The following is a 22,390-nucleotide window of genomic DNA, read 5'->3' on the forward strand; positions in this document are numbered from 1 at the left end:
GTGAACACCATGAACCCCCTCACCAAGGCCTGGTGCACAAGCCTGGCCTTACCATTGTGGGGCCATGAGTGGCTGCTGAGATTGTACCCCTCTGTTCTTCAAGGATTGGTTGCAATGGTGCACAAGCCTGGCCTTACCATCCTGCATGGCTGCTGGAATTGTTACCTCTCTGTTCATAGAGGAGTGGTTGCAATGGGAAGTCCTCAGATGAGCAGTAGTTGTACTAGATATGCAATGTACAATGTACAATATACTAGATATGTATAGATATTTGTAGTTTGTTATTGCACCAAAAATACAGGAAAACACTACCAGAATTTAAGAAATCACCCTTAGTTGTTGTGGTGACTTAAGCATAGTACTGGGTTCAGCTTGGGTGTAGTTAATTTTCTTTCTAGGAGTCTGTATGGTGCAGTGGTTTAGATTTGCAACCAAAGCAGTGTTGGTAGCACACCAGGGTTTATTTATTGCTGAGCAGTAGAGCACAGCTCCAAGGCCTTCTCTGTTTCTCGCTCTTCCCCTGCAGTGGGCAGGCTGGGAGTGGGCAGTGGGAAGGGACACAGGAGGGCAGCTGCTCTCAAGTGACCAGACCAATATTTCATGCCATGGTGCTCAGCAATAAAACCTGGGAGTAATATTTCCAAGGCAGCCATTAGTCAGGGACTAGCTGATTATCAGCATCATGGTGAGCGATTTCCTTTGCATCACTCTGGACGGGTTGAGTTTTTTGTTCTGTTTTCACTTCTTAAAGAGTCAATTGACCCACAAGTTTTTCTTTGTTTTGCTCTTCCAATTTCTTTCCCTCTTCTAGTTGAGGGAATTGAGCAGATGTGGGTCTAACTGCTATCTGGAACTAATCTCCTATAGTCATGAAGCTTGCAATTTTACTCTAATTTCAATCTTTCCAACAGGGGAAGTAAAAGTAGACCATTTAGAGTAAGTTTTCTTGAAACTATTGAAAGCTAGGACAGAAAGAATTCTTCTATACTTGTACTTTGTATCAAAATCTGGTTTATTTCAAGGTAAAAGTGAATAATTAATTCTTAAGAGACATTTACATTCTTTATAGAACTTTACTGAAGCTTTATGGCTTTGGTCTATTTAACAGAAATCAAATCTTTAGAAGAGTGAATGCTGGCAGTTCTAACCAGAAAAAAAACATGATGCAGTCACTATGTCATTCTACCATCATATTTTGGCTTCAAGACACTTTCTATCGTTTGTTCATTTTCAGATCTTGAAATTCCTCCCACACCTCAGAAACATTTTTAGGTGATGCTGCATGCTCAGGATTCATTTCCAGCTTAAGAGAAATGTGCAAGCAAATGCTGAAGTTTTGGCAACACATATGGAGAGACTTACTATGGTAGAAACTTGTCTGAAATCAATTTCTTGGAAATGGGGTAAATTCAGTATGCTTCAATCGCATACTTTTTCCAGTAAGAGGGAAAGAGATGCTATAATTGTTACTGAAAAGCTTAGTAGTATGATTCAGAGCTAGAAAATGAAGCTCCAGCTCTGTGTGATCTTATCACCAGCTCAATCAGCTCTGTCAGAAGGAATGAGAAAGAACTCTAGGAGTCTCACTTTGTACTTGGTTCTGTAAGAAGGCTAAGAAAGGGGGAAGAGGAAACCTGGTTCAAAGAAAAACAAGCTACATTTGAGATTTCTGCAATAGTTTTATAGAACTAAGTGAGCCTGGAAAAAGATACCAGCCCACAAGACACCTATTAGCTTTAAAGTACCCTTTAAAAATATTTTTTTTATTATTATTAAATTTCTGATCTTATGAGCAATGAAATCAGCAGAGGAATATTTGAAGCAATATAAGATTTGGAGAACTGCTTTCTTCTTTTGGTTCATTCACTGCTGTGGGTTGTATACTGATTCACACAGTCTCAGGATCTGACTCTGTCACTTACATTAAGATCACTTATTCCCCTGCTACTCTGCACAGAAACAAAAGTAAAGGGAAAAAACAGTCTTCTCGTGTTCCTAGGACAACATAAAACACCACGTGCATCACAGAGTACCTGCGATAGTGTTTTCACTCCTATACCTGCTTTGTTGCCCAGCCCTATTACATCCATACTGAGAACTGGAGGCAGGGAGTACGCTAGAAAATAGCCATGGAAGAGAGAAGATGGAGCAATGTTGTATTTCACTAATTGGTTTGTTCTGTTTCCCCCATGCTTCCTATGTTGATGGTTTACCCCTGAAGTCTGTATCCTACCGTTTGTTCCCTTATAAGTCCATACTCCTTATAAGTCCCCCTCCCTTTCCAGCACCTTCCCTGCATATCTCCTAAACCCTGCCCATCACTCCCAAATCCTCCCTGTCCATCACTGTAATCCCTATCCCTCCATCCAGAATGTCCCCTGTTTATCAACCCTCCTTCGAGGCTCTATTGGACTCAAGAATACAGTCCCTCCTACCCTGTGAATTTGTTGGCTCCCGAGCTGTATTCTCCTCCCTTTACTCCTCCCATGGTTGTACCCCATTGGTTATCAGTTTGTATCCACCCCTGCTGCCCACCCTTGGTTTATAATCCCCTGCGCTCCTGTGTTTGGGGCGCTTTGCTCTTGGATTCCCTTTGGCAAAAAACGTTGCGGATTTATCCCGGGAGAAAAGCCTCCTCTCATCCTTTGCCTCTGTCCCAGTCAGCACCAAGGAAGCAGGAGCTTGCAAGCCTCAGCTCCTAAGGTTGGGTGTCTCCTAAGGCTTTGCCAAGGGAATGCCGTTCCCCACTCCTGCTGTCGCACAGGGTCTGGAGCTAGCCAGAGTGACCCCAGCAAGGTGTGACGACAGCAATTGTTTTGAGATTCTTTTCAGTCTAGCAGAATCTTTCTTACATGGCAGTAAATTAAACCTTAGACCCCTACAGTAAGGTCAGGAGAAAAGATCAGAGAGTTGTGAACTATTTTCCCACCTTCTCTTTTTGCTGCCCAGCTGCATAGCAGCAGAATGTTTAGTCTTTAATGTAAGTCTGCATCTGAAAGTTGAAAATGTCTGAGCGCTGGAGTGCGCAACTTCATTGGATTTGATAAATTTCACTTTCCCCTCTCTTATATATGAAGACAAGATTATAATGAAGATTCCATAAAGTTAGAGGTCATTGTAGGCATTTCCCAAGAGGAACAAGAAAAGGAAATATGTTTTTGTACTGTACGTAAGTTGCTATTCATTTCATTTATTCAGAAGGTTCAACAGACAGCAGATGTCTATTACCCAAGCAGAGGATTTTAACAATAAGAAAGTTCTGTGTTTAGTCACTGGTTTAGGCTCAATGCACACAACAGCAACTGCCCCTATATTATATTCACTCATTTTAAAAACACTTCTTAAACAAAAAGGAATATGAAACTTATAGAAATCTATTTCAAGACAGTACAAATTTGAAGCAATTAAGAATTTAACAACAAAACCTGGAGCACTGTTCTCCAGTAAACAGTGAGTGAATAATTTACAGTCAAATTGCAATGAAATTTAGTAATGTATTGGCCTAGTTTATATTGTGAATCCATGTAAGTGTATAATTTTTTAAATGCAAAATTTAGAACTTTAACAAAGTATAAGGAAAAATAAGGAAATGGTCAAGTACAATGTAAGCTATTCAGAAAAGTTTAATAGAATATGAACATTTCTGTTTTGATTTTATTTAGCAGAAGGGAGAACCCTGCACTTTCACATGCTCTTGACATTCAGGTTTGTTCATAAATTTACTCAATAGATTCTTCCAAAGGAACTACATATCAGGATTTTTGTTTATGTCTGGAAGTGTAGGATTGTATGTTCTATCACAAAAGGGCAATTTTGGTACAATCCATTTTGGGGATATTGTAGTGATGATCAAGTGGCATGAACCCCTTGGGTTTCACCAACCCACCACAAATCTGGTATTTCTTCCTCCTCCACTATTCAATATTCCTGCTGCCACTTCTCTTGATCATCATGTACGTTTCCTAGATCTCAGTAAAACATTATTTTTCACAAAGGTAAAAAATGGTCCTGTTCACTTCCTAAAATTGTGCAGAAAACAACCATGTTTAAATTGTTGTCCTAGGTGGCTAAATTGATGAATTTGGAGACCTAGTGTGTAATGAAAGTATGAGGAATTTGTTACCAAAATACAAACTAGTCACTATTTACTGCCTGGCCAGAGAGGCTAAAGCGTGCTTTAACTTTCTACCACAAATATCAAATGAGTTGCCTAAAGCTCACATGACAGAAAGGTATTATATTTCAACTGAACCAATCATCACAGAATTACAGAAAATATTGAGTCAGAATGGACCCTCAAGGATCATGAAAATCTTGTTCCAGGTCAGGACACCCCAAGAATACCATCATGTGCCAGAGAGTGTTGTGCAAATACTTCCTGAACTCTGTCAGGCTGGTTCTGTGACCACTGAACCTGGGGAGCCTGTTCCAGTGCCCAGCCTCCCTCTGGGTGAAGAATATTATCCTGATATCCATCCTAATTCTCTCCTGACAGAACTTCAGGCCATTCCCTTGTGTCCTGTCACTGGTCACCACACAGAAGATATCAGTGCCTGCCCCTCCCCTTCCCCTCACAAGGAATCCATAGACTGTTGAGGTCTGACCTCAGTCACCTCTTCTCCAGGCTGAAAAGATCTCACCTGCTCCTCATACGCCTGCCCTTCTAGGTCCTTCATTATCCTCATGGCCCTCCTTTGGACACTCTCTTATAGTTTTATAACTTTCTAATATTGTGGCACCCAAAACTGCCTCAGGACCCGAGGTGAAGCCACCCCAGCCCAGGGCAGAGCAGGACAATCCCTCCCTTGCCCAGCTGGTGATGCTGTGCCTGATGTCCTCCAGGACACAGTTGGCCCTCCGGCTGCCAGGGCACTGCTGACTCGTATCCAGCTTGCCATGGACCAGGGCCTCCAGGTCACTTTCCACAGTGCTGCTCTCCAGCCTCCTGTTCCCCGGTCTGTACACAAAATCAGGGCTGCCCCATCCCAGATGCAGAATCTGGCCCTTTCCCTTGTTGAACTTCATATGGCTGGTGATTGCTCATTGCTTTAATGTGATGGGGCCTTACTGCAGGGCTTCTCTCCCTTCAAGGGAATTAACCGCTCCTCACAATTTTGTATCATCTGCAAACTTAATATCCCTTCTAATGCTGCATCCAAGGTGCCTGTGAAGATGTTGAAGAGCACGGGGCCTATGATGGAGAGCTCCACCAGTGACAGGTTACCAGTCTGATGTCACCCCAGCCACTATCAGCCTTTGTGCCCGACCTGTGAGCCAGTTGCTCAGCCGTTGCATGATGTGTTTATTCAGCTGATTCCCAGACATTATATCCAGAAACAGATTAAGTATTGAATATCCTAATGAAATCCAGAAAGATTATGTTGACATTGTGCAGGCCTGTTTCCTGTTGAAGACTTGTGGTTTCATTTTCACGGAATCACATTTTTTAAGTCTGCAGAGTTTTCTGAAAATATTTGATATGCATCAGAAAACTGAGTTCAGTGTTCAGGTTTGGCTATCTTTTCTCAGAAATTCAGACAAGAGGACTAATACTATCACTGCTATGAAGGACTACTTAGAAAGCCTAAATTCGGTATCCTTGTTGCTCTGGGATAATACATGCGTGATATTTATGGGGTTTTTTTTTACTTTCCTGCAGAGGGGCTTTGCTAGCAGGCAGCTGATTTACCCCAGTTATATGATTCTTCATCATTGTGTAGAACATGTGCCATTTGCTGAACTCAGTATGGGAGTTATGGGACAAAGGTGAACATAACTAGAAGAAATCTTAAGGTTGGAGACCACGCACTCTTTTTGCTTTTTCTGCAGTATGGTTTCCCCAGTGTTAGTGTCTATATTGTGAACTGTGCTATACAGCCCAGCCAAAGGTGACAGAAGGATTGTGTGGTGACAAAAGGGCTGGGAGGGACCTTTGCTGGGACCTCCCTAGCATGACCCAAGGAGACTTCTGAACTTTTCCCTGGTGTTCAGGTTGTACCTGAAGAAAAACTAAGTTGTATAGTTAAGTAAACCAATCTGTGCTTGCCTAGATCAGAATCCATAAGCCAATAAAAGCACATTAAGATAATTCAAGAGTGCTGGAAACGGGGAGGTTTGCCACCACCATAGAGTAATGGTGAAGAACAGAAGCAAAAGTTGGGTTTTCTAGTAAAAAAAAAAAAGAACACTGAATTAAAAATGCAGTGGCAACATAATGAGAAAATTATGTACATAAATTCTAGATATTTAAATTCACAAAATTCAGTGCTAGAGGGCATATAATTAATTGATACTTTAAAATTACCTTCACAGTTTGTATATTACATTAGATTTTATTTTGATATTTGGACATCATTATATACAAGATCACGAAAGTATTATATCAACTTTCACAGTAAAAGGTTCTCTGGAAACTTTGTGTTTGCAGACTAAAGATACTAAAAGTTAAAACAATGTTGATTTTTATTACAAATTAATCTTAAATTTGCTGCAACTTATAATTTCACAACAACATTTTCTGGTTGATTTAAATTTTATCACTGTAATCTTAGGGAGAAATCTACATATATTTTGTCCAAAAGTCACAATCTAAATTATACTTGGCTGTTTTGCTTTTCTTCAGTAGGGTTTTGCTTCTCATCTTAGCTGGACTACAAATTAGTTGTCTTTGTATACAAAACAACATCAGTGCCACTTTCTCGTAGAAATTGAACAGCATGCATATTTTTTGAAGGGCCTCACTCTAATCTCACATGAAATCTTGGTAAGTAATTTGTGATTTGTTGAGCTTCTCCACTATCATGCATAGAAAAAGAAAGTCCATGGAGTACCAAGATAGCCACCTGTCATGCTGAATAGCTTTGTTCCACTCTTGACCCCACCCTTTTCTTTTGTTTAATGCCTTTGTTTTTTTTTTTATTTTTTTTTTATTTTTTTAAGAGCAGAAACTCTCCTTCTTGCTGTGTGCAATGCCTAGCAAAGTGTTATCTTCTTTTTTCTGGCCTATAAATAATTAGTTAATAGGATTTTAAAAAATCCGTAAAAAATCCAAGTAATTGAATTTTTTTGTAGGTTTGGTCAATGAAATCCAGGTCAAAGCAATCCCTAGTCCTACCTTAGTGTGTTAAAGAACAACTTTTTTTTTTTTTTCTCCCCCCTTCATTAGACACTTGAACATGCGTAGAAGCAGCTGTGTGGAAAGCATATTCTTTATAATGATCGAATGTGAGCTCTGCAGAAGAAGAAAATAAAAACAAAAAATCACTTTTACTGCTGCTAAGGTCTTTAGAAATATTGTGCACAGAGATTATTAAACTGATGTGAATAGCAGGTAGAGCTTTAGGGTCATTCTAATTGACCAAGGACAGCTTTCACATTAGAGGTTTTGAAACATGAAGTTCATTAATGTTTGCCTTTGACACCATGGATGCTAATGTGGAAGATGAATATTCTTTCCTTTGGTTACAGTCTGATTTTTTTTTCTTTCAATGCACCAACATGACAACATGCAGTCATAGTGTGGCGACTGGAGCAGAATCCACATGTGACTGCTCGTCTTAGAATAAGAATTATGATCCAATTATTTTAAATCCTAGGGGTTTTTTTTAAAGATTTCATTTAGATTTAGTCATTAGATTAGTCTTCTGGGTTGTAATAATCCTCTGCCTCTATCCTGTTTTGGGTTGATACTCCTAATGCTGTGGAGATTCTTTAAGATAAGTTGAAGTTGCAGGAGAATTCAGCATCAAACATCATTTTGCTGCAGGATCAGGGTGCTCCGTCCCTTTTGAATTGTTTGGAACACAGTAAGAAATTTGTGCATATTATGCTGTCAGTCCTGCTCAAAATGCTTTGGAGAAGGTAACACAGTTCTGTGCTGCTATTGGGCTGGTGGTTCATTGGTTTATTTCTTTCATCATAGTAAGAAACGCTATTTATTCTGTTACATAGAACACATGTAAGAAAACATATGTCGTCTAGATGTGGATAGATGCTGAGGATTTCAGGCAGATCACAGTCCTATGCATCTGGAAAGGGAAAGAACCCTGTCTTTCCAGACAGTTCGGCAGAGCTGACCCAAAGAGATTTCAATCTCAGCACCTGCTTAATTTTGTCAAAATAAAAGGGGTGCAGAGGTGCGTGAGGACAGATCTTCAGACTTTCTTTTGCCTTGTCACTAAGTTTATGTGATAATGAAAAGCTCTGTGAAGTTGTTTTGATTTTGACAGGCTGTGAGCTATATAAATTATTTGTTCTCACGTTCTGCTTAGCACAAGAGGTTCTATTGCTCCTGTGTGTGAGGAGGAGAGGTCGTGTTCACTCCTTGAAATCTTCAGTGAAGAACAACAGAATAGACTGGAGAATCTAGAAAGAGTGGAAAAAGAATGGGGCTTACTAGAACTATATTTTTTCTGTTTTTTAATGAGAAGTAACTGAATCTGCCAGTGTGCAGTGATGATATATATTTCTAGTGGAAAAAAAAATGCATGAAACCAGGCTTTTCTTTCCCATGGAAGAACATAAGACTATGAAAAGTGAAGACCAGAAGCTATTCAAAGAAGTTAATGTAGTCAAAATATCTCTAAATTTTATCTTTGGCTTCTGTTTTCCACTAGGGACAATGCTGCATTTCTTTTCACAGTTTCTTTTCAGTCCAGCTGACTTAAAGAATTATCCTCTCCAAAGGAATGGTTGCTGTGGGCATGGCTGCCTCCCATTCACATGTTGAGAGGAGAGATTCCCCATCATATGATTAGGGCTGAAATCCATTGACAGTAAAAAGATCAGCTTCAGCAATTCAGCTGAGGATGCACTTGAGGTAATTTAGGTAGAACAGTCTCTTATGTTAAAACATAATATCCAAAGTTTGGTTCCTGGTCCTATCATGAAATCTCAGCTAAACTGGTGCCGACAGCTTTCCTGACATATGAAATAGTTAACATATTCAGTTGAATTTACTTGGGAAATTGTAGAAACTTGTCAAATTTTGGTTTTTCTTCACAAGTTAAATTCTAAATAAATACTTGCTGAATAAGTTAAGATGCAGCACTGAAGTTATGATATTTTAATAGTAGTTTTTTTAATAGTAGTTTTTTTAGTCAAAACTTATGAAGTCTTAAGAAACTAAGCTCATAACTGAATGACATTATCGTTAAAATATAATTGTATTTACTAATCCTTCAATTTTTTAAAACTCTTATAGAAACTGCAGAAAAGGGAAAGAACAAAATAGACTAAACAAGAGAAAAGAGAATATATTTAACATTGTGGTTAAAATAACAGGAAAAATAATAAATACAAATGTTCTGAATTGGAAACCAGCTCTGAGTCTCATTAAAACCTTAACTGCTTTAGGCTTTCCCTTCTCTCACCTGCCACCCACTGATGACCTATGAGTCACCAACTATTCCAGCTTCATCAGAAACCTTTATTAAATTATTTTAAACCTTAAAGCCCTGTGTGATAAGAAAAACAAAACACACCATCTTTTACACTTTTGAATTATAAGATTATCTGTAGATAACAGAAATCTCATTTTCCATTTATGCATCTATATGTATATATGTATTAACTACTGCAATATGCATAATTGTGTAGTTTTAAAGCTCATTAATACAGTAAATTATGAAAACTGATAATGCTTTAGCTCATTACAATTCACTGTTCATGAATCAACCCTTTCATAAAATAACTAGAGGACTTTCAGATTTAGTCAGGGTATCAGCCTCTGGGCAGCAAACCACATTCATGAGGAAATAACGATTCTTTTATTTTATGCTGGTTAGTACAACTCAAAAGGGCTATTTTTTTTTTTTTAATTCAATAACAATGAATAATAGTAAAGGCACTGTTTCATCATTGTTTTTCCCTGTTAACAAGAGTTTGGCTGTAGTCATTGCCCAGACGCTTCTCAACAATCATATGTGCAAATAACTACCTGCTGTTTGTCTCATCAAGACACAGAAAACATCTCTGTGAATAATTGCAAAGTCACTGAAACTTAAAGTCTCTTATTGACTTGATGCAACTGCTCAGGAGGGCAGCTGGAGCTGGTTGTATTAAATAGTGGGCATGGTTCCTAAAGGCTATACTATCCAAAACCTGAGATGTGTTGTAATGCTGCTTGGTTCCTGCTGTGCGCCCTGCAGAGCAGTGTTTGGGAATTCCTGCTTTCAGGAGAGGATTTGCAGATCTAGATTCTGTAGTGGAAAGGAATCACTGTTAGTTACAACTCAGCTGAGGGGTAAGTCCACATCCTCTTCACATGCAATTTTCACATGTACTCTTCAAAACAGGATTTTTCTAATGGGTGACTCTGATGCTTCCTCATTTGTCATTTCAGATGTAATTTATTTTGCCTCCAGAGTACTCTTCAGTCAGGGTTTTTGGCCAACCCTTCTTTGCTACCTTCCCCTAGAGTATGGGCTAGTATAAGTGCAAATCAAAATTATTTCCCTAAATTCACAAGGACAAAGGAACACAGCCAACAAAGGACCTGATGGGTCGCATCAAATATTCAAAATATCATTAGCAAAGTGGTTGATGCTTTGCAGTGTGCACAGGGTGAGGTGAGGATGAGAAATACCTAGGGGTTTAGGCTGCTCTATGGTGAAGTACATGTTTAAGTTCAAGCATATGAATAAGCTTTCAGAAGTTAATACACATGTTTTAAGTTGCATTTAAGCATGTGACTAATAACTCTCAGGTCAGGAAATTAATCCTGTCTGAATGTCTTCATCAACAGGTAAAAGGATTGCTTAGATATGACTCATATGATGGAAAGAGCTATTGAGAAATATAACCTTTTTGCTGTGTGAACTGGAAACACTGATATGCTGGTATAATTTCTTCTTCTTGCTTAGTCTGGATTATGCCATGGTATGCATTTTAAAATTTTTCTTTTTATTTTTCTTTCATATATATATATAATTAGGTGTAAAAAAAGTGATTCAGTTTTGCCTTTAAGATAAGCTTTACTTATGACAAATCTCCCCTCTGGTCAGCTGTAAGGCTGATTTCTGTATGTTGATTAAGAGGGAATCAAGTCTACCCGCTGTGACGTTTTTTCACTTTTGTTCTTCTTTTCCAACGTATTTTCCTCTCTTCACACAATTATGTACTTCCTCCTTATTTCTTAGTTCTTTTTATTATAGCTTCCATTTATACTTTATTCTGGGTTTATTTCCTATTAATGTATAATGGCATTTTGAAACATTTTGAAATTTCTCTCTTTTGTTCCTCCCCATTTGACTGGTCTTTTCAATGCTTTTTGGAAAAGTTAAAATGTATCTCATCTGTATCTAGAAATCCTCAAAGATTTCATGTTAATTTCTGGGTTTATTACAGTCTCTGCTCCAAGCCTATTTTGCATCATGTCTGATTGTTATGCTAAAAGCTAAAAAATCTCAAAATCCATCTATCACCATAACATTCCCCAATCTTAGAACAAGCTGGTTTAAAAAAACTTGATTAAATAAATAAATAAATTCATAGAATTGCCTGAACTTTAAAGCTACAGACATTTCCACAAAAAAGACACAGCTTGCTGGTAGATGAGAGGCTGGACCTGACCTGGCCATGGGCACTTGCAGCCCAGAGAGTCAAATGTGCCCTGGGCTGCATCCAGAGCACCGTGGGCAGCAGGGCAACAGAGGGGATCCTGCCCCTCTGCTCTGCTCTGGTGAGATCCCACCTGGAGCCCCGCATCCAGCTCTGGGGCCCCAGCACAGGAAGGACAGGGACCTGCGGGAATGAGTCTAGAGGAGACCAGCAAGATGGTTACACAGATGGAACACCTTTCCTACAAGGAAAGGCTGGGAGAACTGGGATTGTTCAGTCTGGAGCACAGAAGGCTTTGGAATGACCTAACTGTGGCCTTGCAATACCTACAAGAAAGGTGGAGAGGGACTTCTTTTATGGGCGAGTAGTGACAGGACATGGGAGAATGGCTTCAAACAGGAGAAGTTTTGATTAGACATTAGGAAGAAATTCTGTACTGTAAGAGTGGTTAGGGACTGGAACAGGCTGCCCAGAGAAGCCATGGAGGGCCCATTCCTGGAAGTGTTCAAGACCAGGCTGGATGGAGTTCTGAGCACCCTGATCCAGTGAAAGGCATTGCTGCCCGTGGCAGGGGGGTTGGAACTACAAGGTATTTAAGGTCCTTTTCAACTCATACTATTCTGTGAGTCTGTAATTTTTACATATCTATATCGGAAAACTATAAGAAAATTAAGTATCTGCTTGAACAACCTATATGAAAACAAGAGATTTCACTGTCTATCCAGAACTATAAATATTAGAACACAGGAAATAATAGCTGCATCCTTCTGCTGAATCGTGGACCTCCCTTTCCTCGAGGCAGATCACCAAAACACATTGCATTTTAAAATTAATTATTTGCAAATGTAAACAAAATAATTTATGGGACATTTTATGCTGATCAAAGAACTTTTGATCCATTTCTAAACTTGTAATAATGTAGATCATTTCAACTGCTGAACTTCAAAAGACCATATCTGACGTCACTGAGTTCTACTGAAATGACTGCCAGCTCATTATATTTGTAGCGCACTGATTTTTTTAATCCTCACACCTAAGCAGATTACATTGTTGTCTAGAAGATACTGTCCTTTTGTTTTTATAAGCAACTTATAAAACACTGAGTGTTATTAGGGTAGAAACATCTTTTACAGGTTTTCTGGAAGCCTAGTATAATTTTCTTCTTATGAAATAATACAGGATATCAAAAAAGAAAAATTCCACGGGCTTTCTGGAGTAAAAAGTACAGAGGAAGGAAGGGGTGCTGTTCTTCCCACAAAACTATGGTCATGCATGAATTACTGCCCTGGTTTCAGCTGGACTAGTTACTTTTCTTCCCAGTAGCTGGTACAGAGCTGTAATTTGGATTCAGTATGAGAATAACTGATACCACATTGATACCATGCTGATGTTTTGGTTGTTGCTAAGTGGGGCGTACCCTAAATCCAGGACTTTTCAGTGTCCCATGGCCTGCCAGTGAGCAGGTGCACAAGGGGCTGGGAGGGAGCATGGCTGGGACAGGTGACCCAAGGCGGCCAAAGGGATGTTCCATCCCGAAAAGATCATCCCCAGTACATAAACTGGGGGAGAGTTGGTGACTGCTTGGGAATGGGCTGGCATGGCTGGCGAGCAGCGGTATTACTGTGCATCGTTTGTTTCTCTTGGGTTTTTTCCTTTCTCTCTCATGTTGTTGTCTCCTTTTCCATTACAATTATTGTTATTATTAAATTTTATTTTGTTTCAGTTATTAAACTGTCCTTACCCAACAGGTTTTAGTTTCTTTTCCTAATTTTCCTCCCCATCCCACTGTGGGACTGGTGGCAGGGTCAGGGGTGAGTGTGGTGATCAAGAAGCTGCATGGTACTTAATTGCCACCTGGACTTAAACTATGACAATGATCACAAATGAAGAGCTGTATTTTCCTGCCTTTCTCTGCTCATGGAAGAAAGTGACCTGTCACTGCTCTCTTTTCGCTGTGCCCTTGTTTTTGTTTGTTTGTTTGCTTATTTTTAACAGTCTCTTTTTTGTCTCTGTGTTTGAAAAAGTTAATGATCTTTAATTTTCTGTCTCCTATTCTTGTGGTATAGTGCTCCACAGTATCAGAGAAACTCCTATGTTTCTTAGTTCAAAATCTAGCTCAGTTGCCTAAGAATGACCCCTTAGATTTTACTGTACTCTCTAACAAATGTAAATCTTATACTGCAAAGCTCTTTCATGTGGGCTGAGCTTATTCCAATTAAAGTAACTCAAGTCTTAATAAACAAAACTGAAGGTGGGAGGAAGTTCTGGATTAATTTTGGCTTACTATAACATGCTTTGTAAATAGCACGTTATCCATGTTGGAATTACCTCTACCACTGTTTAGGTATAAAAATAACAAAACAAATGGGTCTATAGTGGTAAATCTGTCTTGTGCTAACAAAGTAGCTGTACTTTTCTGTCTTCCAAGCAAAAAAAAAAAAACAAAACAAAAAAAAAAACAAAACAAAAAAAACCAAAAAACAAAAAACCCACAACGAAAAAAAAACCTTGAAAAGCAACACGTCTTTTAAAATAACAAGGAGAAAACAGTACCATAGTTAAATTCATGCCATCTATCTGAACGACAAGTGATACAGTATTTCCTTAACTATAGTAAAAGTAAACTAGAGACAACCCACAGACATGGGCATTTGGTGAGTAGGTAGCAGTACAGTCATGCCTGAGGAGCAATGGCATTGTAATTGGTATTTTTTGCATTTGCTTTCACTCTATGCAGCTTCCAGCAAGTGGGTACTCTTCTGCCCCCACAACTCCTCTTATCTGCATGGACTGGGGGAGTGCAGACAACTGAGAGAATTTCTAAAACACTCCAAAGAAAATCAAACTTTTCTCTCATTATGTTTAACTATGAGACATATCTGTTTTGTTGTTGTAAAGCTGAGCTGTCTCAGTGTGAGGCCCTCAGGAACTCTCCATAAACATACAGGGCTACACCAAGTTCTCTATAGTCTTCTTCTTCAGATTACTTTATTCCCACAGTAATTGCCTTCTTACCTCTCAGCGACTTTGTGCCAAAGGACGGTGAAAATAGATGGCCTTGCACTGTGAGTTAGCAAACAATCTCACGTCCTTCTCATATGTATATTGAGGGATATTGGTTCCAAAACAGATTACATTTTTTTCTGGAACATCCTACTCACAAACCTCTAGGGTCATGTTCACAATCTTATTTACTGTTACACAGTTGGTAAGAAGAATCCTGTGGAGCACATTTGACCTTTATGTGGAAAATTTGTCACAGTGGCTAGGGAACACTGTAAAACGTATAGGTTTGACTCTCTTTTGAAGTCATCAACTCCCCAGAAAAGTAATTTTTTCACCCACAGATTTCTCTGTTCTACTCTCACATCAGTGAATCTGACTGGCAGATATTTTGCAAGAGAAGATTCTGGGGGAAATTATGTGTTCTTTTGGCTTTATTATTAAACTGTGTATTCTTCTGGCTGCTCTTCAAGACTGTGAGAACAGAACTTAAATAAAATGTTAGTTATCCTAAAGTTGTGGAAATTGCTATTCTAAACTTGGATTGTATTTAGTTTTGCTCACCTCTCCAAATTTAAGATGGAATCTTTATGTGCAGGACTGGTTAACTTTGATGGTAAGTCTGATTTGACTCTTTCTGTTTGTGGCACAGCCAACTGTGTTTACTTTAAGGTACAGACCTTAAGTTTGCCAACATTTAATTATTCACCTGTGCTTTCTGTTCGAGAGGTACTTTCCCATACACCTTTGCAGAAAATGGGACTGGCAGTCATGGCTCTCTCTTAGGCACTGCCATTTCATGTGCCTCTGTCAATATTTTATGGGATCAGAGTTTGCAATGCACACATTAATTAAACCACTACAAAAAAGTCAATGCTATAGACTGACACTAATCAGGGGAAATGTCAGCTTCTTATTGAATGAAACAATCCAGTTAGGCTTGCAATTGCAGAGATTGTCTGACTAGAGAAAAATACAGAGCCGGATACAGAAAAGTATAGCCAGCCTTACTTTAGTGCAGTAGTAAGCATTAGAGGTGTTAAGAGTAGTGTTATCCCCAAGGCACATACATGTGGGTACTGTGTCTTTTAGTGAAAGCTGGCTACAGTGTGAAGTGCATTACAGAAGGAAAACAGAACTGGTATTCTTGTCTTTGTCTGTGCAAATTGGAATCCTGGTGAAATATACTTAAGGACACCTAGAAATTGAGGGGAAAAAAAACCCCAAAACCATGGATTTTATGTATATATTTTGTGTATGTATATATATGTGTATATATGTGTGTGTGTGTGTGTGTATATGTATACATATCGCCAATTAAGCTGGCCACGCAAACCTAAGTTTTGCAGCAAAAGTGATATAAAATTGCATCTTGAATCTTTTGCAAACCAGTATGGCAATGGTTGAAGAACTGGAAAGGAAGACAAATCCATGGGAAAAAATGTGAATAGACTGAAGGCCTTACCAGATATGTAGTATTTTATACATGTAATTTAATTTTTCTAGGAAAGACCTTGGTAACAAAAATATCCACAATCATTGTGATAAGACACATGAGCACAACTTTTCCTAGTGACTGAGATATTCCCACTTTAGACAGTGGGAAAATAAAAATTGAGTGTGTACATATTATTGAAGAAAATAAAAGCCCACATGTATTCCCGTCCAACTCTTCAAAAGATAAATACAGAGCTGCTGAAAAACTTAAGACAAAATAGATCAGTCTTTTAAAGTGGTTTTATTTTACGTCAGATAATGTTTGCTGCTTGGAATACTCTTTGACAAGGGTTGACTATAGAAGAAACTAAAGATATATCTTGAAAATGGATATATTTAAATATGGATATTTTTATATATGTTTATATTTATGTTTAAAGCTGAGATATTTAAAAGTCATCCTTTCTTTAATTAAGAAATGGAGGTAGAAAAATATTTCAGTTGCCATGAAGTAGAGAAGTAAAAATACTCATTGTGTGAACAAAAAAATAATATGCTACAGTCTGCGCATCACTAGGTAATTAGATTTCTCTTTGATGATTTCAATTATATTTCTCTGAAGTTTTCATTGCTGCCAAACCCTGATCTTCTTTCAGGAATACAGAGGGGCCAGTAGTATTTTCTTTAGAAATATACATCTACAAATTTTATCCATGCAAGTTTGTCACATTGTTAGGAAATCTCAATGATAGTGGAGAATTCATAGCTATATCCAGTTTGTAAATATTTTTCATGAAAGTTGCTTCTGCTACCAACAAAAAGCCTGCATGTGTGCTATTGTGATTTGCTTTCTTTGTTTCTATCCAAATCTTGATTGAAAGTTATCAAGAATCCTACTTGGTTACATAAACTGAATTTTAATAGTTTTGTTGAAGTTTTGTGTTTATTTTTCTTAACTTCAAATTAAAGCAATTATTTGCAAAATTTTAAATACGTTGCTTATGGTTTCAAAGTACCAGTCATACCATTATACTCTCTGGTATACAGCCAAAATGTTAAATGGCAAAGCTTTAAATGCTAATTTTTAAAAATAATTACTATCTCCTGTTACCCTGTGTGGCAACAAATAAGTTTGTGTATGCTAAGTATGCCAGTGCATCCTTACACACAAAAATACTGAAGTTCTATTGTGCTGCAATGTGCTTTCAAAGTTGTAGCAGACACAGCAGTAGCAAGCTCTACTCTATGGAAAACATGGCATAAATATATTTTTACACTTTTAGTTTGGCAACCATTTTCAGTCTTCAAGAAACAGTAACAGAAAAAGCATTAAAAACCTTGATATTTAAGTGTAAGTATTTATACCAGTTGAAAGTAAAATTATTTCAGGCATGCATCTATTGCTAGGAGCTAACTAATGAGTTGAAGACTTGTTGAAATGTTAACTTCTAAGTTACAGTTAATTTTAATTAATGGCATTAAACTTGGTAGGATCATATAACACAAGGTACAGAAAACCACCATGGAATCCAATGAAGAAAGTAAGAGAAATTAAAAAATATATACAAAAGGTTTTAGTTATAAAGTTGATTAATGAACTACCTATCAAGACATCAGTTCTCTACATTTTATGAGACTAAGTTAGGTGATTTTCTGTGTATATGTTGTGTGTCAGTCTGTCTGACTGGCCATAAGTGAAAATATCATAATGCTTTTTAGTCTGGTAATGATGATGTATTAAGAATCTGATGGCAACGTCTGTATTACTTGTTGAAGTGGGCATGTGTATTATTGTGTGTTTGCACATCTGGAGTAAATTCTTACATTCCATGCAGATCTCTATTGGGCAGCAGAAGCTTCAGGAGAGGGAACATTACATCTGCTGTATTTTTGGAATTACAGGCTGCAAGACCCTTTTTCAGCTTTCTGTGGCTTTTAAATAGCAAGAGATTCCTGTGAAAGCATATTAACTGTAGCAATTGAATGTCTTCAAGAATTGTAGGGTAGCTTCTTTTAGTTGAGAAGTCATGGAGGTCCACTGATGTTCCCAGTGACTGGAAAAGTAGAAACATAATCCCTGTTTTTAGAAAGAGAAAAAAGGAAGACCTGGAGCACTAGTCTAGTCCATCTCATCTCTGTGCCTGGCAGGATCATGGAGTAGGTCATTCTGGAAACCATGCTATGGATAATGAAAAATAAGAAGGCGATTGGTGACAGCTAACATGGTTTCACAAAGGTTAAATCATGCATGAAACGTTTGGTGCCCTGCTACACTGGGATTGCCACATTGGTGGATGAGGGAAGGGCAACTGACTTGTGCAAAGCATTTGACACTGTCTTGCGTGACTTTCTTGTCTCTGCACTGGAGAGATATGGATTTGATGGATGGATCACGAGGTGGATAAGGAATTGTCTGGATGGTCACAGTCAGAGCTGTGGTTACAGCTGGAGGACCAAGTGGAGACAAGCGGCAGTGCTCAGGGGTCAGTATTGGGATCAGCACTATTTAACATCTTGAGTGGCAGCCTGGACACTTTGACCAATGACATCAAGCTCTGTGGTGCAGACAACATTCTGCAGGGAAGCAATGCCATCCAGAAGGACCTCTTGGAGTGAGGTCACAGTAAGCTATGAAGGTGATCAGAGGGCTGGAGCACCTCTCCTCTGAAGACAGGCTGAGAGAACTGGGGTTGTTCACCCTGGAGAAGAGAAGGATCTGGGGGAACTTCCAGTGCCTAAGAGACCTGGAGAGGGACTTTTCACAAGGGCCTGTAGTGACAGAACAAGAGGAAATGGTTTGAAACTGAAAGAGGACAGGGTTAAATTAGATATTAGGAAGAAATTCTTTACTGTGAGAGAGGTGATGCATTGGCACAGGTTCCCCAGATAAGCTGTGCCTCCTTGGAAATATTCAAGGGACGGCAGGATAGGGCCTTGAGCAAGTTTGTCTAGTTGCCCATAGGAGGGTGTGGGAACTAGATGATCCTCAAGGTCCCTTTCAACCCAAACAATTCTATGATTCTGGGAATAGTTGTAGTACTGAGTGAGATATTTGGTTAGGCTTAAATTATAATAGAGTACAAGATCAGCATTCTGAAATTATTCTGAATATTTCCTCTAATATAAGCAAACCCACAGATTATTATGAAAAGCTATAGAAGAGGCCATATAACAAAAGCTGTGACAATGAGATAGAGTAGGCTGCTTTTCATCTTAGCTACAGCTTATCAATATGCTTTATTCTGTACAACATGTAAAATAAGCTCTCTATTCTGAGTGTTTGAACTCTACATTAGTAGGAAATACATGTCAAACTCTTGCCTAAAACTGCGCTCTTCTATTAAATCTTCAGAGACCTGAATTTTAAGGTGCTGAGCTTTCAATTGCAACCAGTGATACCTCAATGTGATCCAAAATAAGAGAAAAGTTTTAATAATGACCTGTTTTAATCCTGGCCTGTATAAAAACCAATGTGATCAGGGCAGGGATTTTCCCCATGTACTCAGCACTGGTGAGGCTCAGGAGAGACCGTAGTGTTCTCTACAGCTTCCTGAAAGGAGGCTGTAGCCAAATAACTGTTTCTCCCAAGCACTAGCAACATGATGAGAGGAAATGGCCTTCATCTGTGTCAGGGAAGGTTCAGGTTGGATATCAGGAGGAATTTCTTCCCTGAAAAAATGGTTAAGCATTGGAACGGGCTGCCCAGGGAGATGGTGGAGTCACCATCCATGGAAGCAGTCAAGAAATGACTGGGTGTGGCACTCAGTGCTGTGGTTGTCATGGTTGCGTTGGTCCAAGATTGGAGTGGATGATCTGAGAGGTCTTCCAATATTAATGGTTCTATGATTCTGATTTTCTTTCTTTTTTTTTCCTCTAGAAAGAAAGAGGGAAAGAAAGAGAGAAAGAAAGAAAGAAAGAGAGGAACCATGATACTGCCTTTAAATAACTTTAAGCACCTATTGGACTTGGAAAGTACAGCACAATAAAAACCGAATAGAGCTCTAAGTGCCTGAACCCACATATTGGTCACAAATGACAATGCTTACAAAGCAAAAATGCTTCTTTGACAAAGAAGTGCAGTCATGTGTGGGATAACATGAAAAGATATCTCCCTGAAGACAATAATACTTCTTACAAGATGAATTTTGAAAACTTTAGACTATAAACTCAACATTTAATTTCCATAATAGGCATAGCAGATGAAAGATTCTCCTCTGTCCCCCAGCAGCATTCCCAAAGGTTCTTCTCTTGATGGCAATCCAGACAGGACTATCTTCACATAATTAGATGCTCCTGAGTTGTGTCCATCTTAGGATCTTAGTTTTTTCCAGCTTGCCTGCGAACAGACAGCTTCAGTGGATGCTGTAACTTTTTGACTCATGAGTGTCAGTCAGCCTGATGATCAGGTTAGTCCCTCTGGCTACTTGCACAATGTTTTAGGACCACATAAATCAAACTGGCAGTTTCTGGCCATCTGCTTACATGAATTAAGGTGTGTGTGTCCAACCACACTGTGATTAATAATGAGGATTATCTTGGACATGGTCTCAGCAGCTGCTGCATTTACCACCAGTGAAGAACTGTACATTAAGTGAACATGTACCCTCCAATGAAGGAGCAAGTACCTCTTCAGAGAGTATTATCTTCCCCCAGAGAGTGTTTATCTCTTTTTTTTTATCTCTCTTAGTCCAGAAACTACATACCCTAGTGTGTCTCATGAAAAACAGAGGAAATTTTTTAATAAAAGTCTTGGAAAAGATGGGTTGTTTCTGTACTGGTAACTTGCATTTCTGTGAAGTGGCCAAACTGGTAATTGAGAGAGGCCCCAGAGAATTCTGAAGAACTTAGAGGAAGGTAGATATTGCTGACAGCTGGATGTGGCACAAAGGTATTTTTGTGCAGACCATAGAATGAGATATGGTGAAAATATCTGTTTCAGATCCATATCCAACTTCTATCCAAGTTGCAGCAGTCTCCCATACATGTCATTCCCATTTCATGTACCATTTCCCAAGGCCATGCTCTGATACTTGGCCATGGAAAAAGACTTTTAAGCAGGTCTCCCTACTGAGGTGTTCAATGATTTGCTCAAGTGCTTCTGCTGCAAGGCAGCATACACAGACCATGAATTTGGCATGTAGGCTGTCATTGCAGGTACTCTGGGAAGGTTGTGTAGACACAATAGTTGAGTTGAAAAGACTCTTCAGGGGCATCAAAGGAGAAGTCTCAAGGAGTTACAGTGCCTTTACCTAGAGCTTGAGGTAAATGTCACACATCTTTCAGGCTGGGAATTGAAGTATAAGGAAAAATTTTGACTCATCACACGAGTGGATTGAGTTATATCACAATAGAAAGATGAACCTGATTCTTCTGACAGTTTAACAAACGAGTGACGCCTTTTGTTTTAAATAGCAGTTCAGATATCCCCAAGCTTTCTGTGGATTAACTTCAGCAAAATATTTCCTAAGCAATTATGAATTATTCTATATGCTCATATGTCAACTAATTCTTTAGTGAATTTGTTAATTGTCTGTTCTTTAAACAATTACCGCTGTCATAGTCACTAGTTGTCTCAAGACAAGAATAGTATTAGACAGCAATCTGAAGGAATATTCACAGAGGTACAGATTTTCTGTTTTGGGGAAAGAAATTAAAGGTATCATAATTTTCTAAGCACTACTGATAAGAGAAGCAGCAGGCTGGTATGAAGAAAATACATTGTGTGAAACTACTCTGATTTTCATTTTAGTATAATAATTTCCTGTTCTACTTAGTCACTGAGAATCTAACATTTGTAAGGCTACAGGTACATACTGATAGCGTGCTCTGAAATATGGATTTCTCATTTTTGTTTTTAGATTGTTGCTCAAAAAGCTAGGAAATGAGCAATTACAGTAAATAGTTCAAACAGACTGAATCCACATAGATTACTAGCACTGTAAAGGATGTCATGTACTAATCACTAAAATGGACTACTGAGAGACTAAGAAGAAAGGGAAGCTGGGATTTTTTTTTTTTTTTTTTGAAAATTATTTAGGTTACAGGTAACAGTTACATAGAAAAGGGAGAAGAAAACACAGAATTCTATTTTAATAAATAAGAAAATGGTTCAGGGTGGTAAGTTACGGTGGCTAAGACTCAGATTTAAGTAAGATTTCTTGAAAAAAATCCAGTAACTTTGCATGTCAAAGCTCTTAAAAATAGTTATCATTAAGATCACTAAATAAACAACTGATCTGATAGTTCTCAAATCAGCAAAACATTATCAATTAAAAAAAAAAAAAAATTCCTGATAAATTTTCAGGTATTTCTAGCAAACATGGCAACAATAAAGAAGCAGTAAAGATGAAAAAGGACAACTACAAATATACGAAGGCATTCAGAGACAAAA

At 38.5% G+C, this 22,390-nt stretch overlaps 1 long non-coding RNA gene across 1 annotated transcript; it reads left to right on the top strand.

Annotated features, from left to right (window-relative positions):
- The first annotated feature begins 10,106 nt into the window (after positions 1–10,106).
- LOC120754594 (uncharacterized) lies at positions 10,107–20,607 on the top strand. The gene is made up of 3 exons (XR_005701483.2): positions 10,107–10,243; positions 10,745–10,878; positions 19,877–20,607. It is a non-coding gene; the product is annotated as an uncharacterized LOC120754594 (long non-coding RNA).
- Positions 20,608–22,390: the final 1,783 nt, after the last annotated feature.

This window comes from Hirundo rustica, chromosome 6 (genome assembly GCF_015227805.2).
Source record: "Hirundo rustica isolate bHirRus1 chromosome 6, bHirRus1.pri.v3, whole genome shotgun sequence".
NCBI lineage: Eukaryota > Metazoa > Chordata > Aves > Passeriformes > Hirundinidae > Hirundo > Hirundo rustica.